General features: G+C 30.4%; 4 non-coding genes across 4 annotated transcripts; 2 read left to right on the top strand and 2 right to left on the bottom strand.

The window, feature by feature from the left end:
* Positions 1-6,914: 6,914 nt before the first annotated feature.
* Positions 6,915-6,985, top strand: trnag-gcc (transfer RNA glycine (anticodon GCC)). Its single transcript has one exon. It is a non-coding gene; the product is annotated as a tRNA-Gly (tRNA).
* Positions 6,986-7,537: 552 nt separating this feature from the next.
* Positions 7,538-7,608, bottom strand: trnag-gcc (transfer RNA glycine (anticodon GCC)). The gene has a single exon. It is a non-coding gene; the product is annotated as a tRNA-Gly (tRNA).
* A 2,971-nt stretch (positions 7,609-10,579) lies between these two features.
* On the top strand, positions 10,580-10,650 carry trnag-gcc (transfer RNA glycine (anticodon GCC)). Its single transcript has one exon. It is a non-coding gene; the product is annotated as a tRNA-Gly (tRNA).
* A 552-nt stretch (positions 10,651-11,202) lies between these two features.
* Positions 11,203-11,273, bottom strand: trnag-gcc (transfer RNA glycine (anticodon GCC)). Its single transcript has one exon. It is a non-coding gene; the product is annotated as a tRNA-Gly (tRNA).
* Between the last annotated feature and the right edge of the window lie 6,884 nt (positions 11,274-18,157).

Below are 18,157 nucleotides of genomic sequence, written 5' to 3'. Positions count from 1 at the left end.
TAAGCGTTTTTGGAGCACTTAGGAACAGCCACAGAATAAGGATGACACTTAATTGAATGACGAGTAACACGAGAATGAATTATAGTAGAAGGCACAAGAAACGCTAGCTCTTTAGAGCAGTGCCCATTATAGTATTTGTAGAAAAGAGAAAGAGAAGCAACATTACGACGATGTGATAATGGTTGGAGGTTGGCTGCAAGAGCAGGTCCAACTATGTTTACAATGCGTTTTTGCACCTTGTCTAAAAGAGAAAGGGCATCATTAGAAGATCCGCCCCAGATATGGCAACAGTATTCCATACAAGGCCGGATTTGAGATTTATAGAGATAGAGAATAGAATCCGAAGTAAGAAAGTGACGAGCTCGATAAAGAGATACAACCTTAGCAGATGCTAATTTTGCAACTGATTTGATATATGGTTTCCAAGAAAGATTGGAAGTAAGAGTTAATCCTAGAAGATGAAGAGTAGGTGACTCATCGAGTACATTACCGTTCATAAATATAGGAAGATTTAAATTATTGCGATAACGATTGGCTGAAAAAAAATTGAGTTTTATCTGAATTAAAGTTCACCAGCCACTGTGAGCCCCATGCTGTAGCAGAAGTGAGATCCTTTTCAAGCTCAAATGCCTCCTCCAAGCAATCAGAGGGTGTTGGTTTCTTATCACGACAAGAACTAATGGTAGTATCATCAGCAAACAATGCCTCCTTAGATGTGAGAATATCTGGAAGATCGTTAATGTAAACTAAAAAGAGTATATGGCCAAGGATAGAGCCTTGAGGAACCCCTGAAGTTACAGAATAAGAAGAAAAGTGTCCATCGAGGGCAACTTTTATGCTACGATTGGAAAGGAAGGATTCAATGATCTTAAAGATGTTGCCGGATGCACCATAAGAAGAAATCTTATGGAGAAGACCAGCATGCCAAACTTTATCAAAAGCTTTTGAAATGTCCAGAGCAATAGCCTTAACCTCTCCACCTTTATCTAATGCACGATAAAACCTGTATGTTATTACTGTTAGCAAATCAGCTGTAGAACGAGAAGATCAAAATCCATATTGCTGGTTAGAAAGTAAGTTATTAGATTCAAGATGAGAAATTAGGTGTTTGTTAATTAAAGATTCAAAAACCTTGCTTATGATAGGAAGAAGACTTATGGGACGGTAGTTAGACAAATCAGATCGCTCTCCAGAATTTTTGAAGATAGGGATAACAGATGCCGCGTTCCAGCAGGCTGGCAAGCAAGACTCTGATAAGCACTTGTTGAATAGTTTTGAGAGTATAGACGACAGCTCCGGAGAACACTTTTGCAAGACAATAACAGGTATGTTGTCAGGGCCACAAGCTGTAGAAGAGTCTAGGCAGGAAATCACTTTAGATACAGATGCTGGAGTGATATGAATGTCAAGCAATGGATCAACCTGTTTGTTGGCAATATCAGGTAGAACGCAACTAGTGGAATCAAGATATGATATTGATGAAAAGTTTTTAGCAAACAATTCGGCTTTGTCTTTAGGTGAGGTGACAAAGTTTAAACCATACAAGAGTGGTGGAATTATAGATTTGCCCTAATTATTGATATTAAAGATTCTCCAGAAGTCACGAGAGCCTAATTTTTGAGATGAGATACAAGATTTCATGACCTGAGAATAGCGGGTTTTGGCGTTAGACAAAACCTTTTTACAGTTGTTTCTAGCAGTAATAAACAGACGTCTGTTTTCTGGAGAATTATTTTGCTGATAAATATGGAAGTAACGGTTTCGATTGGCAATCGCAGCAACACAGTGTGAAGAAAACCATGGAGGAGAGTGAGGCTTGACCTGGAATCGTCGAGAGGGAATAAAAGATTCCATACCAGCCTGAATCCACGAAGTTATGTAAGAAGCACATTTGTCGACAGGAAACACGAAAGATTTCTACCCAAGGGCTATCACAAAGAAAATCACGGAAAGAATCCCAGTCAGCTTTACAGTAGTTGTAAGAGGTTCGATAATAGGGAGATTCAGGTGATGAAGAAGAATGAGATATTAGTTTTAGAGAGATCAAACTGTGGTCAGAAGCACCTAAGGGTGAATGTGGAGAAACTGAGCACTGACTAGGATCAGAAACAAGACATAAGTCAAGTAGAGAAGGTAAATGATTCGGGTTGTCTGGAAAGCGAGTTGGAAAGTTGACTATTTGAGTTAGGGATTGAGCCACCAACAACAATTATATTAGCTGATGGATAAAGAGAGAGGGCTTGGTCAATATGATCAGAAATAACGTCAAAAAGTGTGCAGTCTTGAGATGAAGGAGAGCGATATAGAACAAAGAGAAAGGCAATAGAGTGAAGTGGTGCTAAACGAAAGCACATAAAAGAATAGTCTGTGGATTCAAACCTAGTTTCACGACAAATGGGTGAATTCTTACGAATGTAAATGCCCAGGCCAAGCATGTGACTATTAGAGTCTTTACGAATTAGAGGAAGATAACCATCAACACTAAGATCACAAGATGAGACAGCCGAACTCAAGTTAATCTCACAAAGAGCAAGTAGGTCTGGTGAACTTTGCAAGAGATAAGACTCAACAGAAGAAAAGTTACTTCGAAGACCACGAATATTAGTGAACGATAGGTTTAGAGAACTTGGTGATGATGATGGTTTTTTGTGTTTTATAGTTTTTGGTATTTTATTCATTTTTAAATTAGATTGAAGAACTTGACTCAAAGCATAGATAGTACTCAGAACGCTGTTTAATAGCCCAAGCAATTGCCTCATTACTACTAATAAACCCTAAGCCGTAACAAAGGGCTCCAAATGTGGCCTCCGCAATGCACACCAAAAGTACAAACAGGGACACCATCCATGCGCAACATGGCACTGTTAATACTATCAGCCTCTCTGAGAGCTACCACAGAGTTCGGGAAACCTGACTACCAGCCAGCCTCAGAACCATAAAACTGAGTTTTAGAGCTGTACCCTCATTAGGAGATAATAGAATGAGTTGCCTAGTCATAAAAACAGAGACACAAGCAAAACCCATGCATTGAGTCAAGAAGATCCAGCATTCAACATCCTTAACTGGAAACAATGTATTAAAAATACATCTGCACCAGCCTAATAGATGAAGAAGGGGTGCGAGGCTGGTCAACAGATAGAATCTGTTTACCCCTTAAGTCTTTGCCTAGGAGGCCTTCTACAAGACAGTAACCGGGTGCATTTAACATCTGCCCAAGATGAGTATTTTTATCGAGACACTATCTCTAGCCTTTACTTAACCAAGAGCCCCAAGGCAGGGGGTGTTTTAAGTCGGAGTTGGCATCTCCTAGCCTTTGCCTAAAAAGGCGTATCCTACAAGGCAGCAGGACATGAAGCAGATTGTACTGGGTTACATGTTACCAGTAGCAGGATAACTTGATCTGACTGTATATATATATATATATATATATATATATATATATATATATATATATATATATATATATATATATATATATATATATATATATATATATATATATATATATATATATATATATATATATATATATATATATATATATATATATATATATATATATATATATAAATGTTAAATTAAATTAATAAAGCTGCCTATAACCATTTTAATACATTAAAATTAAAAATGTGTTTACTTTTTCACTGATCTAAACTTACTAGGTTTTCGAAAATGTTAACAATAACTAATAAATAATCATCAAACAAATTACTTAAAATGTTGACATTAAATGATATGATGACGCTTAGTTTCAGGACTATATATACTTCCACAAATTGGTGAAAATTATTGATCAAAAGCCAAAAAAAATCCTTTTTTTCGGCTTTGGATCAATAATTGATATCCAAGGTACTTTAAGATTATGTTGATTTTGTATTTGTTGAGATGTTTTTAAATTATTTAAATTGTTTAAAAAAAGTCTCTGAAAACTTTATTTAGATAAAAACTATTCTTAAACTTTTGATAAAAACTCTTTTTAATAGTTTTATTAAGTACTTCAATCAAAAATTCTACTTATTGCTTGAGATTAACTTGTAAGAGTAAAAAAAGTTTTAACTTATAAATCACCAATGTCATTGTTTTTTAAAACATCAATCACTGATATTGTTTTATCAATTGATATTATAGCTGAATATGAATTAACTATATAGAACTTAAAATTATTAAGACTATTTTTCTATTATTTTAGCATCATCAACAAAACGGTCAACTTAATTAGTATTATTTCTATTTAAAGTAGGTCGAATAACTGTGACAATACATTTTGGATTTGGAAACTTTAATCATATTAAAATAAGGAGGATTAATTTTATTCTGATAAATTTTAAAGTGTTTTATATATATATATATATATATATATATATATATATATATATATATATATATATATATATATATATATATATATATATATGGTGTATATATATATATATACACCATATATATACTTATATACACCAGATATATATATATATATATATATATATATATATATATATCATCGTTGTCCATGATCAATAAGACCTTGTTTGTGCATTAAAACGGAACCCCTGATAAAAATATTCTAACATCTTAACAAAGTTCTCACTTGTCATCCAGCCAAAATGGTTAACCAAACTAAGACCTGCAGAGTCTAGAATATCGTGCATCATTTTTTTATTTTATCAAAGCGGTGGCGAGAAAAAATCTTATCAGGTGGTTCATAACTAGGACCTGAATGATTCACTTGGAATTGAAAACTTATCATCAAAGAACCAAAATATTCAAACAAAGTGATATTATCTCCATACTGTACTATGTTTAAACCTAAACTTTGTTTGTACTCAAACATAATATTACTTATTCTGAAGGTGACAAGACTTTAGATATCGTTATCGTGAAATTAAAAAAAGATATTAAAAACCAAGGCATTTTGCTAAACTCATGTACTATTAACAACCACAATTAAAACTTATTTATTATATAATAATTAAATAATTTATTATATTTAAAGCAGCAGGTAAAAAATTAACAGAAAAAACAGAAAGAATATTCTATCTACTTTATATGTATACTTGTGTTCTGTCTAAACCTAAGGCGTGGTGTTAACTCACCCAAAAGCTACTTTATGTGTGTTTGTGTTCTGTTTGAACCTCTGGCGCGGTGTTCAAATTAAAATATGAATTCTGGAAACTTTGGAAATTTATGGCTAAGGTTATGACAACATATCAGGATAATACAAGAGTATTTAAGCAATCCTACAGAAATGGAGCTACAGACAATGGGCTTTTGTAAAGAAAGCCCATTGTCTATACTCTCACCTTGTGGTTGTAATTGTGGATAGAATGCTGCCTCAAATTGTACAGATGCTGAGACTTAATTTGGAACTGTTCAAACCAAGTATGCAATCTTTTCTGCTAGACCACAACGCTGGGAAATATTGAAAAAGAGGCAAAAAAAGAGAAATCAATAAAAAGGTATAATAAAGCATTTTGCAAAACTCATTTACTATTAACAACCGCAATTTAAACTTATTTGTTATGTAATAATTAAGTAATTTATTATATTTAAACCAGCAGGTAAAAAATTAACAGAAAAAACTGAAATAATGTTAAATGGAATCAGCATTTAAGCGGATATTAAAAGAAAAGAGTTAACTTACTTGGTGTGATTTTTAGATTAACAGCTAACATTTAAAAATCAAAAAATATTCCGTAGTTTCTATATTTAATTCAAGGTTGCGTTTATTAACCTGTGCGGCTTTACAGACTACCAAAAGAATTACAAAAGATGGCTAGTAAGAACGTCTTGTAAAAAACCAAATGGAATTTGCCAGTGTATTATTTTTGCACCAGCTGTCAAAAGATTAATAAAAAATCTTAATTACTCGATGTGACCCAAAATAAATCAACAAGAATTGTAGGTCGTGCTCACCAAAATGCTCATGCAGCCCCACTAACCCAGTGGGCATGCGTCGTCCGGGACGTCCAGGAGACGTCTTACGGACGGCCTCCGGACGACGCTTTCCCACTGGGAATTGAATCAATTAAATTAAATTTTCTAAAATAAAAAAAAACAAAGAAAGAAATAACCAAATCTCTTATGTTGTCTGGTCTATTCTCGATAAAAGTTGTCACCCAGCATTTAAACGTCTTTAAAAATTTTAAAAATTTGATAATTTAAAAAATAATTTAAAAAAATTGACGTAATCTCAACTTTTTTTCAAAATCAATTTTTAATTCAAAAATAAAGATTGAAATTTTGCACAATGCTAGTGTACTAGGATTGTGCAAAATTTCAATCTTTAATATTGAATATACTAGTATACTAGTGTAACCTGTGCCTGAACCAAAAATGTCAAAAAAAAAATTTAAACGATCTAAAATGGCAGACTTGATAGGGTAGGTCAACTTTAACTTTTTTTTTTATTAGGTTCAGGCACTAAAAACTTTAATAATGAACATATCCTGAAAATATGAAGCTAAAAAAATGGTTTTTTTATTGAGGTACCATTGTTTTCCTACAGCTACTCATAAAAATAAAAAAATAAAAATAAAAGAAATTGAGAAAAGTCAATTTTAAAATTAAAAATCATGTACACTACTCAGATAAATAATCAAAAATCACCAACACAAAAATCTTTTGCAGTATTATCGAAAAATATATATATTTACTATTGAATTCTACAAGGTTCAATTGTCAAAACAACATTTTTTCAAATTTTTTTTTCCATTTTTTACCAAAATAATGGCAGGATGCCACCCTACTACGTTTTTTAGACGTCCTAAACACGTCCTGTGCCCACTGCATATTTACAAAAGATTAGTAGCTATTCAAGTCAAATTAGAGGAATATTATTTATTTTATTTATTGATTAGTAGCTATTTAAGTCAAATTAGAGGAATAATATTTATTTTAACGTTAGAACAGATATCGCATTGTTGGTTCAGTGGTAGAATTCTCGCCTGCCACGCGGGGGACCGGGGTTCGATTCCCCGACAATGCACGTTTTTGGATAACATATATTTAATGGATAGATTTTTATTAAGCGACGTAAACCGGCTATACCATATATATATAATATATTATGGTCCGTATATATAAGCCTATATATAAAAATAAAGTAAAAATATAAAAGATTACTAAAGATAATCTTACTGTGCAGTTATTTTACTGTAAAAGTAACATTTTAACTTCTAGCTGATTTCCGTAGTGCTAAAGAGTGCGCTTATGCACTTCAGTAACCTTTATATAAATGTAACTTATTTCAAGTAACTATAGTTATCACGACATTTGACTTTTTGAAGCAAGAAAAATTGGACGCGTTGTAGAATATTGACGAGAGTCTTTCTTGTAAATTTTTTACGACTTCAACCATGAATGGGTCCATTCCAGAAATATTTTGGGATGAAATAGATTTCTCTCAGAACATTTTCTCTTTGTAGTGGACTCTGATAGAATTTACAACAGATTTATTGACGTTGAACAAAAATCTATTCGTTAAATAATTAATATTCATAAAAAGAATTAATGTTCCTATGTTCATCAAAGAAAAATATGCATTGTCGGGGAATCGAACCCCGGTCCCCCGCGTGGCAGGCGAGAATTCTACCACTGAACCAACAATGCGATGCTATTCTCAGACATAAAAATATTTATATACCTGTAATTTGACTTTTAAAGATAAACTTTTTCAATAAAAAAATAGGAACTTAAAAAACTTCTTTCATCAATTAAATTCAATTCTTATCACCTGCGTCCATAATATAAGAAAAAATAACTAAAACATCATCGCGATGATGTGTCAACAACTGTTGCTTGCATTTATATTTGAAAAAATTGTTAGTGCTTTTAGTGATATTTTTCCTCTGACTGAAATAACTTGTGTTCCTAAGAAGCAGTGGTATTTTTGACGCCGTTACTTTATTTGAAAATATTAGTTAAAAAATATTTTTATATGCTTTAAATTAAGTTTTCAATATTATAAACTACGTTAAGTTTAATTAAGTTACGTTTAACTATATAGCTACGTTAAGTTTAACCTTTTTTCGATCAGTTCAAAAGTTTAATTTTATAGCATATTTGCAATTTGCAAATTTCAAACTATCTTATAGCATATTTTTATTCAAACAACGCTGATACCGTTCTAATATTGAATACTTTATATTGCAGCTAAGTACTGTAAATGAAATGATATTTATTTGTTATGAATTATTTTTCCTTGGTTATATATAATTTCATTTTTTATAGTTATTTATTTCTGAAACCAGCTTGTTTAAATACAACTAAAATTTTATTGATTCCATTTTTTAGTTTATAAGATACAAAATGAGCGAGAAACGAAAGCAAGGTGCTTCACATGGTTAATTTAGAAAAAAACTCAAAACTGTTGATAACAAACTAGAAAACTTGAGCTATAACGAGAATTGAAACGACAACCCGAGTTATTTTAAATTTATCTTTGCACGTCTTGTCTCCTTATTTATTATCAGCATTATTTATTATTACCTTATTTATTCGTCCTATTTTTTATTTTGGCAAAACACCTTTCCTTATTAGACAAATAAAAAGATTTTTTTCGATACTAAGCGACCACTCGTTGCATACACCATCACTTTCCGTATTGGATCCTTCAATACATCATATTGCCAATACAGAAATTAAGGATGTCCAATTCTATTAAACATAGTATTGTGATGTTTTTTGTGAAGTTACTTAGAAGACCACGAATATTAGATTTAGAAAACTTGGTGATGACGATGGTTTTTTATGTTTTATAGTTTTTGGTATTTTAGTCATTTTTAAAATGTGTTAAAGAACTTTACTCAAAGTACAGATAGAACACTATTTAATTGTCAAACCAATTGCTTGATTGCGCCTAATAAGCCCTAAGCCGTATCAAACGGCTCCAAATGTGGCCTCGACAATGAACACCAAAAGTACAAACAGGGACACCATCCATGCACAACATGGCACTGTTAGTGTTCAGATATTTTACAGCTGTTGATGGAACCAGCCTGAGAGCTACCACAGAGTTTGGGAAACCTTACTATTAGCCTGCCTCATAACCATAAATCTTAGTTTTTGAGCTGTACCATCATTAGGAGATATTGTAATGAGTTGTGTAGTCATAATAACAGAGACACAAGTAAAACCCATACATTGAACAATGAAGATTCAGCATTCAATTTTGTAAACTGGAATACATCTACGCCAGCCTAATAGATGAAGGAAAGGTGAGAGGCTGGTCAAAAGATAGAAACTGTTTACCCCTTAAATCTTTACCTTGGAGGCGTTCTACAATACAGTAGCTGGACGCGTTTAACATATGCCCATGTTGAATATTTTGATTGAGATATCATCTCTAGCCTTCATTTAACTTAGAGCCCCGTTGCAGGGAGTGTTTTATGTCGGAGTTGACTTGTCCTAGCCTTTGCCTAAAAAAGCGTATCCTACAAGGTTACCCTAGTGGTCACAGATAAAAATTAATATGGATCGGTAGACATTATAAAATGAAGTCGTTGTGAAGACATCACAATACTATGTTTAATAGAATTGGACATCCTTAATTTCTGTATTGGCAATATGATGTATTGAAGGATCCAATACGGAAAGTGATGGTGTATGCAACGAGTGGTCGCTTAGTATCGAAAAAAATCTTTTTATTTGTCTAATAAGGAAAGGTGTTTTGCCAAAATAAAAAATAGGACGAATAAATAAGGTAATAATAAATAATGCTGATAATAAATAAGGAGACAAGACGTGCAAAGATAAATTTAAAATAACTCGGGTTGTCGTTTCAATTCTCGTTATAGCTCAAGTTTTCTAGTTTGTTATCAACAGTTTTGAGTTTTTTTCTAAATTAACCATGTGAAGCACCTTGCTTTCGTTTCTCGCTCATTTTGTATCTTATAAACTAAAAAATGGAATCAATAAAATTTTAGTTGTATTTAAACAAGCTGGTTTCAGAAATAAATAACTATAAAAAATGAAATTATATATAACCAAGGAAAAATAATTCATAACAAATAAATATCATTTCATTTACAGTACTTAGCTGCAATATAAAGTATTCAATATTAGAACGGTATCAGCGTTGTTTGAATAAAAATATGCTATAAGATAGTTTGAAATTTGCAAATTGCAAATATGCTATAAAATTAAACTTTTGAACTGATCGAAAAAAGGTTAAACTTAACGTAGCTATATAGTTAAACGTAACTTAATTAAACTTAACGTAGTTTATAATATTGAAAACTTAATTTAAAGCATATAAAAATATTTTTTAACTAATATTTTCAAATAAAGTAACGGCGTCAAAAATACCACTGCTTCTTAGGAACACAAGTTATTTCAGTCAGAGGAAAAATATCACTAAAAGCACTAACAATTTTTTCAAATATAAATGCAAGCAACAGTTGTTGACACATCATCGCGATGATGTTTTAGTTATTTTTTCTTATATTATGGACGCAGGTGATAAGAATTGAATTTAATTGATGAAAGAAGTTTTTTAAGTTCCTATTTTTTTATTGAAAAAGTTTATCTTTAAAAGTCAAATTACAGGTATATAAATATTTTTATGTCTGAGAATAGCATCGCATTGTTGGTTCAGTGGTAGAATTCTCGCCTGCCACGCGGGGGACCGGGGTTCGATTCCCCGACAATGCATATTTTTCTTTGATGAACATAGGAACATTAATTCTTTTTATGAATATTAATTATTTAACGAATAGATTTTTGTTCAACGTCAATAAATCTGTTGTAAATTCTATCAGAGTCCACTACAAAGAGAAAATGTTCTGAGAGAAATCTATTTCATCCCAAAATATTTCTGGAATGGACCCATTCATGGTTGAAGTCGTAAAAAATTTACAAGAAAGACTCTCGTCAATATTCTACAACGCGTCCAATTTTTCTTGCTTCAAAAAGTCAAATGTCGTGATAACTATAGTTACTTGAAATAAGTTACATTTATATAAAGGTTACTGAAGTGCATAAGCGCACTCTTTAGCACTACGGAAATCAGCTAGAAGTTAAAATGTTACTTTTACAGTAAAATAACTGCACAGTAAGATTATCTTTAGTAATCTTTTATATTTTTACTTTATTTTTATATATAGGCTTATATATACGGACCATAATATATTATATATATATGGTATAGCCGGTTTACGTCGCTTAATAAAAATCTATCCATTAAATATATGTTATCCAAAAACGTGCATTGTCGGGGAATCGAACCCCGGTCCCCCGCGTGGCAGGCGAGAATTCTACCACTGAACCAACAATGCGATATCTGTTCTAACGTTAAAATAAATATTATTCCTCTAATTTGACTTAAATAGCTACTAATCAATAAATAAAATAAATAATATTCCTCTAATTTGACTTGAATAGCTACTAATCTTTTGTAAATATGCAGTGGGCACAGGACGTGTTTAGGACGTCTAAAAAACGTAGTAGGGTGGCATCCTGCCATTATTTTGGTAAAAAATGGAAAAAAAAATTTGAAAAAATGTTGTTTTGACAATTGAACCTTGTAGAATTCAATAGTAAATATATATATTTTTCGATAATACTGCAAAAGATTTTTGTGTTGGTGATTTTTGATTATTTATCTGAGTAGTGTACATGATTTTTAATTTTAAAATTGACTTTTCTCAATTTCTTTTATTTTTATTTTTTTATTTTTATGAGTAGCTGTAGGAAAACAATGGTACCTCAATAAAAAAACCATTTTTTTAGCTTCATATTTTCAGGATATGTTCATTATTAAAGTTTTTAGTGCCTGAACCTAATAAAAAAAAAAGTTAAAGTTGACCTACCCTATCAAGTCTGCCATTTTAGATCGTTTAAATTTTTTTTTTGACATTTTTGGTTCAGGCACAGGTTACACTAGTATACTAGTATATTCAATATTAAAGATTGAAATTTTGCACAATCCTAGTACACTAGCATTGTGCAAAATTTCAATCTTTATTTTTGAATTAAAAATTGATTTTGAAAAAAAGTTGAGATTACGTCAATTTTTTTAAATTATTTTTTAAATTATCAAATTTTTAAAATTTTTAAAGACGTTTAAATGCTGGGTGACAACTTTTATCGAGAATAGACCAGACAACATAAGAGATTTGGTTATTTCTTTCTTTGTTTTTTTTTATTTTAGAAAATTTAATTTAATTGATTCAATTCCCAGTGGGAAAGCGTCGTCCGGAGGCCGTCCGTAAGACGTCTCCTGGACGTCCCGGACGACGCATGCCCACTGGGTTAGTGGGGCTGCATGAGCATTTTGGTGAGCACGACCTACAATTCTTGTTGATTTATTTTGGGTCACATCGAGTAATTAAGATTTTTTATTAATCTTTTGACAGCTGGTGCAAAAATAATACACTGGCAAATTCCATTTGGTTTTTTACAAGACGTTCTTACTAGCCATCTTTTGTAATTCTTTTGGTAGTCTGTAAAGCCGCACAGGTTAATAAACGCAACCTTGAATTAAATATAGAAACTACGGAATATTTTTTGATTTTTAAATGTTAGCTGTTAATCTAAAAATCACACCAAGTAAGTTAACTCTTTTCTTTTAATATCCGCTTAAATGCTGATTCCATTTAACATTATTTCAGTTTTTTCTGTTAATTTTTTACCTGCTGGTTTAAATATAATAAATTACTTAATTATTACATAACAAATAAGTTTAAATTGCGGTTGTTAATAGTAAATGAGTTTTGCAAAATGCTTTATTATACCTTTTTATTGATTTCTCTTTTTTTGCCTCTTTTTCAATATTTCCCAGCGTTGTGGTCTAGCAGAAAAGATTGCATACTTGGTTTGAACAGTTCCAAATTAAGTCTCAGCATCTGTACAATTTGAGGCAGCATTCTATCCACAATTACAACCACAAGGTGAGAGTATAGACAATGGGCTTTCTTTACAAAAGCCCATTGTCTGTAGCTCCATTTCTGTAGGATTGCTTAAATACTCTTGTATTATCCTGATATGTTGTCATAACCTTAGCCATAAATTTCCAAAGTTTCCAGAATTTATCCTGAAATATCAAAACCAGTCCTCTTGGCACAACCTGCAATTATCAAAAACCATTTTTCAATTGAAAATTTTCCAGGTTTCTCTTTATGTAAATATCGAATGACAAACGTAGTTTGTTCAGTAGGACTGACATCAGGAGTGGCATTAATTTTGATGGTCTGTGATTTTTTATTTTTCATCACATATTCCTTGATATTTGGGTCATAATGCGAAATCAGTTTCATCAATCCTGAGAAATTTTCATTATGAGAACCTTCAATTAGGTTAGATTTTCAATGAAAAGCCAATCCACTTTCACTAAGAATTAGAATCATATTTAAGATTCGTTCCATATTTTTTCTCCAGGTAGCTGCTTCACTGAGGATTTGGCAATTTACTAAATGTTTAAATGACTGATCAGTTTTTATTCGAACTTCCAATTCACGCCGCTTAGTGTAGCATTGATCAATTAGGTGATGCGAATCGGCATTTTTAGTTGCGAATCAAATCTCGAATCGAAGCAGGTCTTGATTTACAAATCGAATCACGAATCAAATACGTAATATAAGGAAATCAAAATTTAAGTATCTTTTTTGAAAATAAAAAAATCTACTTACAAATTTTTTTGCTAGAAATAATTTCTTAGCGGTTGTTTGGAATCAGTATTACAATTACTTTCGATTAAATTTACTCTGGCTGAGATAAATAAAAATATTTTGATAGCATCTTTCCTTTTATTTTTTTTTCTCTTTCCTTTTATAAAGAGATGTCTTACTCTATTTACTTTAAATGTAGATATTAGGGTGTTTCATATTTTATCAATTTTTAAAATTGAACTCGCGAATCAATTTATAAATTAACCATTTATATGAAAATAAGTTTGAACAAAAAATCGTTTATAAAAACAATCAAGGCTTCTAAAAGAAGATCCTTATGATTATTTCATCGGTATTAAATTAAGATACGCCTACGAGTTATAAAATACGCCACCGAGTTATAAAATAGATTTTTGTAAAGAAAAATTTGGAGTTTTCACCAATTTCAATATTACATTTATATTACATATTATATATTACATTTGGCTTTGCTCCTTTCAATAAATATTTGTTTGTATATACAGTTTTGTTACATCTGTCTGGGAAAAGTTAGCAAAGTTATTAACAACAAGTTAGTATTTTAAATTTATACTAGCCCCAATACTCTTATAAGTTTGATATTATATTATTTGGGCGAAGTTGTTTGATAAAATAAACTCCTGCCTAATTTTATTTATAAGCTAATACAAAAAAAAATTATTAATGTAGCTTTTTACTTCATTTAAAAACTAATAAAGTCGTTATACCAGGAAAATAACTTCACTTAAAAAATAAAGTCTAAAATGAAAATTATTGCACGTAAGTGCAATAATTTTAATCTCCTCGCTTTATCGATCGCCATGCGGTAAGCAAATTAACTTTCATAATAGCCTAAAAACCATCGGAAATGAGTATTCAGAATAAGCATATTTTTTTCGCTGGTGATTTAAACTTGGATGCAATGTGTTATGAAAAGTTTGTAAATACAAAAAACTTTTTTAATTTATTACTTGAATTTAACATTATATCTACCATTTTTAAGCCTACGCGTATTACAAAAACTACTTCGTCCGCAATTGATAATATTTTAACTAATAATTTTTTAGATATTAAAGATTTCTCTGATCATTTTTCTTATCTATCACATTGCGCACGAAGTTTCATCTAACGATGGCAATAAAAAAAAATTTGTTACTGAAAGAAATCTTTTTTGTAAAAGTCGATAAACTTAAAAAGAAGCTGTACGAAGTGCGATGAGAAGATGTCTAGCCCTCCCAATAGCGCGTTTGACAATTTTTCGAATACTTTACAAAATGTTTATGAGAATATCTGCCCAAAATTAAACACTGAAATAGAAAACAAACAACTTAAAAACCCAAGGATGACAAATAATTTGATAAAATCATCAAAAGAAAACAAAAGCTTTATACAAAATTTCTAAAAGTCTAATCTCTAAATCTTCTAAAAGTCTAAAATCTAAAAAGGAAAACGAAGAAAATGCATACAAATCATATAAAAAGTTTTATTAAAATAACTTAAAACAAGTTAAAATAAATTACTATTCTAACCAGCTGGATAAAAATAAGTTTGATATCAAAAAAACTTGGTGTATTATAAATAAAGTAAGAGTAAAGGAAGAGAGAAAAAGAAACTCTCTTGCTTACCAAAAAAATTAATTATTAACAACAAAACTAAAACAAGTGAAAAAAATATGTCAAGAATTTAACAAATATTTTGTTAGTGTAGGCGCCTCTCTTGCATCTAACATTGTTCAGTCAATTAAAGTGTTTGATGAATACTTGGGAGAGAAACCCGCGACTAGCATATCTTATGAAAAAATAAATAAACACGAATTTAACAAAGCACTATTTGAACTAAAGCGTGACAAGTCATCATGATATGACGAAATTACCAGTAATGCTACATTACTGTGTTATAGAATAAGTAAACTATTATTTTATTTAATAATATTTTTATTTGAGAATAGTATATTTCCTGATAAATTAGAATCAGCCAAAATTCACGCAGTTTTTAAAAATGGTGATTGTTCTTCTGTTTGCAACTATCGTCCAATATGAATACTCCCTGCCTTTTCAAAAATATCTGAAAGGGTAATTTTTAATAGAATTTATGATTACATGACATTAAATACGCTTTTATACAAAAATCAATTTGGATTTCAGAATACTGCTCTACTGAACATGCTATTATTGAACTTTCCAATAAAATATCTATGTCCTTTGATAAAGGGGAACAAGTACTAGGAGCATTTATCGATCTCTCTAAGGCATTTGCTACTGTTGATCACGGAATTTTACTTTCAAAGTTAAAAAAGTTACGGCATTAAAGGCCTAACATATAAGTGGGTTAAAAGTTTTCTTTTTAATAGAAAACAGTTTATTGTCCTGGAGGAGTCAGGAGCTCTTGATGTTTTTTTGCGGAGTCCCACAGGGATCAATCTTGGGACATTTATTATCTTTAATATATGCTAATGATATGAATAAAGCTTCTCATAAAACATCGTCAATTATGTATGCAGACGATACAAATTTATTCTATCACGATTCTGATGTAAAAATATTATTCGAAACAATGAACACTGAACTAGAAAGCTTTAACCAATGGTTTATAGCTTATAGGTTATCATTAAATTGTGAAAAAACAACTTTTACTCTCTTCCATAAAATATGACAATCAACTAATCTTCCGTTAAAGTTACCAAAACTGTCAATCAATAAAAATGAAATAAATCGAGTAAACCATACCAGGTTTTTGGGAGTAATATTTGATGAGATCCTATCATGGAAAAAACATATTAGTCTCATTGAAGCAAAAATATCTTCTGCTGTAAGTGTATTATATAAATCTAGGGCTTTTCTTGATTATAAATCACGCAAAATACTTTACTTCAGTCTTGTTCATTGTCATCTCTCCTACGCTAATATTATTTGGGCTAACACACACAAAACTAAATTAATAAGATTACAGAGGCTACAAAACCGCACATGTAAAGCAGTTAACTATTTAAAGAGATTAGAAAACCTTTTCCCTGTAAAGAAATACATGAATGTGTTAAATATACTAAAACCTAATTCGCTTCAAGTATTAATATTTATGTGTAAATATAAGAATAACTTGCTGCCAAAAGTATTTTCTGATATTTTTACATCAACGTTTTCACAAAAATACAATTTTCAGCCAAGTACCAACCATATATATCACTAGAGCAGAGTAAATTCTCAATTATTAGGGCCCGTCATTATGAAATCCATTAAAAAATAACATAAAAAATTTAAAAGCGCTTTCTCTTTTAAACGACAAATGAAATTGCATCTCCTTAATTTCTGACATATATGTAAGTATGTTTGTATATGTGTGTGTTTATGTGTATATGTATATATGAGTATGTGTGCATATATGAGTACATATATGTAAGTATGTTTGTATATGCGTGTGTTTATGTGTATATGTATATATGAGTATGTGTGCATATATGAGTATTCTCCAAATAGTATTTTTTAGAAAAAATATTTTATTGTAAATTTACTTAAGCCATTTGGGCTTTAAATGTTATTGTAAAGGGGCTCTATGAAAAGATTGTGGTGACACCAGTCATCTGTATCTTTTTTGAGCCCCTTTCTGTTTTATTCTTTGTGTAACGTAAAAGTTTCATTGTAATTTAATTATTTTATTTTTATACGAACAGCAAAACATATTTAAAAAAAAGAAGTTTGAAATATAATTTTAATTGTAAAGAAAAATGGTTATTTAATATAGTCAGTTTAATATCGAGTTTTCTCTAAATGAAAAAAAGTGATGTTTCTTCCCGTGGAGTCTTCAAATATAAAAACAATAATTTGTATTTATATCTATCGATAGATATAAATAGATTTATTGATCGCGAGTTTCTGTCAGCGATAAGGTTGTAACTTACTTTTTTGTTGTTCCCCACACATTAACTGTATAATTTATATAACTGTGTATTTTTAGAAAAGTTAATTTTGGAAACTTTGGGGCATACATAATTAATATATTACCTCCGAGTAATACCTTTATTAAGTTAAAAACCAAAGAATTTTGTAAAACTATATAAAATCTCATTGCTACAATTTTATCAAAAGAAATTTTAAACATAAATTTCTATTGATAAAATACAGTTAGTTTTTTAACGTTTTATCGAGAGATAATGAAAAAGAATCTATTTTGTTTTGTTAGTATTCATTTAAACCATATACAAATGTAAATAAGTTTTTTTAATTGTACTTAAAAAAAGTTCAACATGAGGTATGAATAGGTTTGTACCATTTGCGAAGATTATGCGTTAGTTATGATACTTTGTTAAAGTTATCGATTTCATCATATAAAAACTATGTTCTGTATGAAATAAATATTTCATATGCCTTAATTCAAAAACATTGAAACGAATGCAAATGTGACCTTCATTTTTTTAATTTTTATAGTAACTATGCGTTCAACAAAACTTTAACAAGATGGTACTATAAAATTATTAAGGACGACCGTATACTCTAGCGTTATTTAACTTTACTTGTTTGTTCCACAAAATTTGTTTAATT

This window comes from Hydra vulgaris, chromosome 12 (genome assembly GCF_038396675.1).
Source record: "Hydra vulgaris chromosome 12, alternate assembly HydraT2T_AEP".
NCBI classification, from domain to species: domain Eukaryota; kingdom Metazoa; phylum Cnidaria; class Hydrozoa; order Anthoathecata; family Hydridae; genus Hydra; species Hydra vulgaris.
This window is presented reverse-complemented; position numbering and strand designations above follow the sequence as displayed.